This window comes from Herpailurus yagouaroundi, unplaced genomic scaffold, assembly GCF_014898765.1.
Source record: "Herpailurus yagouaroundi ecotype Mexico unplaced genomic scaffold, PumYag 192, whole genome shotgun sequence".
Lineage (NCBI taxonomy): Eukaryota > Metazoa > Chordata > Mammalia > Carnivora > Felidae > Herpailurus > Herpailurus yagouaroundi.
Genome location: NW_024412423.1, coordinates 17037391 through 17042255, shown reverse-complemented (window position 1 = coordinate 17042255; position 4865 = coordinate 17037391). Strand labels below are relative to the sequence as shown.

Here is a 4865-nt window from a genome sequence, read left to right as displayed (position 1 = left end):
TTGTCTGCCGGGGGTGGGAGGGGGGTGCTGTGTGACTCCGAGAGGCTGCCCGAGCCCGGGCGGGGGGGGCGGGGGGGGCGCGGGGGGGGGAGGAGCGGGGGCAGGCAGCGCCGCGGCCCCGCAGCGCTTTGGCTCCCTGGCGAATTAGGTGATGAGTCTATTTTCTGTGTTCTGGACGCTGCGAGAGTTTCCGGAGCCCCACAGGATAGACCCACAGTCAGGAGCGAGCCGGCCGGCGCAAGGCTGGCAGGGCTGCCTCAGGACAGGAGGAGGACTGCCCCGCGCGAGCAGGAGCGCCGTGGTGTCGGAGCCGTGGCTCGCCGCCTGCACCCGCGCGGAACTGCCAGGGGCTGGTGCCGCAGTCCCAGCAACCTGGCGCGTGCCTCGCTCCGCACGCGCGGGCCGCGAGCTCTTACCCCGAGAGGCGCGGGAGGGAATTTGTGGCGGGACGAGGAGGAGACGCGACTCGCGAGGTGGGTGTGGAGGAGAAAAAAGTCAAGCAGACCTGACAAGAAAAAGGGAGCACGGGGTGCCCGCCCGGAGTGACTTTGCGGGACAAAGGTCCCAGAACACCACACACGTGCTGACACACCCAGTTGGGGTGGGGACCCAAATTCCCTCACCTGACTTCTGATTGGCCACTCCGACAGGCCGATTTGCATTCTCGCTCAGCACCCACTCCCACCCTCACCCCCCAGCTGAGGTGTGTGCAGGTAGAAGTGCCTCTCCAGTCCATCCCACCGCCTAGTGCCGCCCCCCACCCCATCCTCACGTCACACAAAGCAAAACTTACTGCAGGCTTGAGCACAAAGCTGTGGCCCGCTTTCCAAAGACCTTTGATTTTTCTATCCATCTTTGTCTGTAGGAATTTTCTAAGGCTGCAGTTAATGTAATTCGTCATGGAGGGTGCTTCAAAGGTTCCCGGGACAGTAGACACCCTGACATTTCAGAGCCCCTTATCCCACCTTATCTTTCCGGCTTCCCATTCATCATTGCTATCAATTTTCCTCCCCTCCCCTTCTCTTGCTCACACACACACACACACACTCTCCCTCCCCCTCTCTCTCCTAAAACAAGGGTGGGATTAAAGGGACTGACATTAATATTGTATGCTAAAGATCACAGATAAAGTGAGATTATTTTGTCTCTTACCCTTTTGTACATTAAAAAATATATCTTTTTGTTATTTCTGTCTTTGAGGGGAAATTTAACCTTAAATATGCTTGCTTCCTTTGTTACAGGTCTACATGGTACCCACTCCCTTTTCCACACCTCTTCCTTGGCCACATCAAACCTTTCACATCAGTCTCAAGGGTGATTGATCTAACCTGCCATATGCATCCTCTGGACTAGGCCAGTCACCTAGAAATGAGTTAATGCAAATCAGTTTTTTTTTTTTTTTAATTCCAGCAGGAGATTGGTTCCCCACTTCCTTTGTTATTTTACCTTCCGCTCTCCGTGTCAGAGGTGACTACTATGCCTTTAAGGGAGCCAGACTATCTTATTTCAAAGGAAAGCCATTGTTTGAATAAGCCGAGTCTTAGAATACTTTCTTTGAGTTGTCCTGAGTTTAAAAACAAATACGAAGACACTCTAGGTGTGTTTGTCAAAAGTTCTCTGCCTCCAAACCTTGTCTTATAAAATCTCAAAAACCAGAGTAACTAGGGTGGGTGTGGATTTCTAGACATTCAAGAAATATCTGGGTTACTTAGAAACCTACACACTCCTTTTTATGGGACTCAATTATACAGCCTTAAAACTGGGCAAGAAATCAAAGGCAGTTTATTTTTAACAAATAGAATGAGTTATTAAGACAGAAGCTAGTTTTAATGAAACATCTCCACTAGGATATAAGTCTTAAATGTCTCATCTAATTTGAACAACAATGACAACAAAAATATGAGACTAAAATTGCAGAAGGAATGCATATTAAATTGTCTGTATTTACCGGAATACATTTGTGATTCTTTAAAAATGATTAAATTAAATATACTCAGAAGCACAGGTCACCAATATAAGTTCCTTTCTCTGTCCTTTTTTGTCCCTACTGACACATGATCCCTGATTGTCATGGAAAGGTTTGCCTAACTCCCCACTAGCTATAATCTTTCTCCCATTTGAAATACTGTTATAATTTATTTGTATGTTTTCTAAGGCTTTTATAAATCATTTGGTTTGTGTACATTATGTACATATTTCTTCTTCTAGACTTTTTTTTTGGAAAGTTAGGATTTCTTTTACATATCTTTTTAAATTTTTTAAAAAGATTTTATTTTTAAGTAATCTCTATACCCAACATGGGGCTTGAACTCACAACCAAGACATCAAGAGTTGTGTGCTCTACTGACTGAGCCAGACAGGCACCCCTCTTTTGTAGATCTTTTTTTTTTTTTTCAGAACACACTGCCTAGTTCAATGATTTACTCTGAATAGGTGTAGAAATTCTAAGGAGATTCTCTACGATCATTTAGAAGATGAGAGAAATTGATTTCTGTAGGGGATTTTATTCCAATTTCTTAATCCAGAATTACAATACTAACTCTGTTAGTGATCACCCACTATCAGCATGATTTATCTGACTTACAGAGAGAACGAGCCTAACAGAAAAAGAACTTGTAGGAAGTTTTTGTGCTCTAGCTAAAGAGACTTAGATGTGCAAATAAGAACATCAGTTAAAGTGGGTTTGAGTGTGTATGTATGTATGTGAAAGAAAGAACTAGCCTGATTTGGGATTGAGTAAATTGTGCATAGTGAAATAAAGGAAAAAAGGCAGGACTGTGACGTGTGTGTGTGTGTGTGTGTGTGTGTGTGTGTGTGTGTGTGTGTGTGTTACTAACCTCAGAGAGAAGAAAAGAGCAGCTGGGAAAAATATGTTGGTTAAGACAGGTCACTACATATGTCACCAGATGGTAGCTAGCATCAACCAAGCTCAGCTTTTGTGGGGTGAAGGTAAGTGACAAAGCATCAGAGTAAGTGGAACCAACTGTTCTTATACACAAGGTGCTCACATGTTGCATTTTATAAACCATGCTTCTCTACATAGAAAGTTGGCTTTGATGCCTTCAGCCCTTCCTCATTCTCTCAACTCACTGGCCCTAAGTCTCTCCCAACTTAAAGCTAATCTTAAATCCTTTCCCCTCCACAACACCTGAAAATATTAGAAAAAAACAAGAACCCGTTCACTGAGTTGCCTGAAGAGGCATCGGCACCAGAAGGAGAAATCCAAACAGAGCCATGAAGATGAGCTGAGTAGAGAAGACACAGCAAGATGACTAGAATTCAGAGGCCAGAGTACCAGAGCTACATATTGAGTATAATAGTTTTCTACTGAGACATAACAAACTCAGCAGTTTAAAACAGTAAACATTTATTATCTCACTCTGTTTCTGAGGATCAGGAATCTAGGAGTAGCTCACCTGGATAATTCTGGCTCAGGGTCTCTCACAAGACTGCAGTCAAACTCTTGGCCAGAACTATAGTTTCTCAAGACTTAATGGGACATAGAGGTTCTGTTTTCAAAATCACATGGTTTTTGGCTGGAAACTTGCCACCTGGACCTCTCCACTGGCCACGCATTGCATGTGTCCTCTGGGAATAAGTGATTCAAGAGAGAGAGTGCACCCACAGTGGAAAGTTGGTCTTTTTATAAAAAGACCCCATCTTGAAAGTGGCATACCATTACTTCTGCCGTATTCTATTCATAAGAAGCAAATCACTAAGTCCCAGCCCACAGTGAAATGGAGAGCACTCAAAGAATGTATGGGCATATTTTAAAAACCATCGGGGGTGGGGAAGAGCCTGGGTGGCTCAGTCAGTCAAGTGGCTGACTTTGGTTCAGGTCAGGATCTCAAAGTCACTGAGGTGGAGCCCTGTGTCAGGCTCTGTGCTGACAGCTCAGAGCCTGGAGCCTGCTTCGGATTCTGTGTCTCCCTCTCTCTCTCTCTCTCTCTCTGCCCCTTCCCCACTTGTGCACTAGCTCTTGCTCTCTCTCTTTCTCCCTCAAAAATAAACATTAAATGTTTTTAATATAAAAAAATTTAAAAATCATCAGAGGGCATTTATGCCCCCTGACCATAAATTATTTGCATTCCTTCCATGTGCAGAATGTGCTCATCCCTTCCCAAGGCCCTCAAAAGGCTGATCCTATGAAAGCAGCCCCTCCATGTTCAGCATCTCTCTCTGTAAATCACATGAGGTGTGCATGAATGTTTTCAGCATTGTTCATTAGGTAGAGCTCCTTGAATTTAGTCTTTCTTCTTCTACAGACTTGTGACACTATAGGAACAGTCTATTTGCCACCCATACATCCAACATACTGTGGTGAGACAGGCAGGGACAGCTGCCATAGACGTTTCTGTTTACAAGGGAGGAAAAGAGGAAGCACAAAGGAGACACTGGCTCAGGCACAAAGGGACCAATGATCCACAGCAATTCTGAAATCCAGTTGGGAAAATGTTTAAAGTTCCTTGATTATGTCTCAAGGTCTGAGAATAATTCTCCATGGTGCTGTGTCTTCTCCCTGGGAACTGGTTTCTGCTCTGAGTCACCCTCCCATTTTCATGAAAGACGGGATGTGTTTACAAACAAATCATTTTCTCAGATGACTTCCTGACACTAGATCTTACACATCCAGCAACTCCCTATCAATTTATGTGGTCTCTACCCATTTTGTTCCCAAAATATTTACCCACATTCAACTGTTTTTCACACTTTGAGAGTCTTCTGTGAATCTTCACGGGTTTCACTTTTTATCCATGAGACAAAACCACCCCCTCAAATCTCTTTAAGATAAACCCTTCCCTACCTTGGGTTTCCGAGGAGATGCATGTTTGTACACTTGTTAGAATTCCTAGTGTTCCACTGAA

The 4865-nt window shown here is 44.5% G+C and overlaps 1 long non-coding RNA gene across 1 annotated transcript in view; it reads left to right on the top strand.

Moving 5' to 3' along the window:
- The window catches only part of LOC121010656 (uncharacterized), a 4217-nt gene extending 2026 nt beyond the window's left edge, over window positions 1-2191 (top strand). The window contains exon 3 of the long non-coding RNA XR_005781314.1: window positions 1242-2191. This is a non-coding gene — a long non-coding RNA (uncharacterized LOC121010656). The remainder of the gene's footprint in view (window positions 1-1241) is intronic.
- Window positions 2192-4865: the final 2674 nt, after the last annotated feature.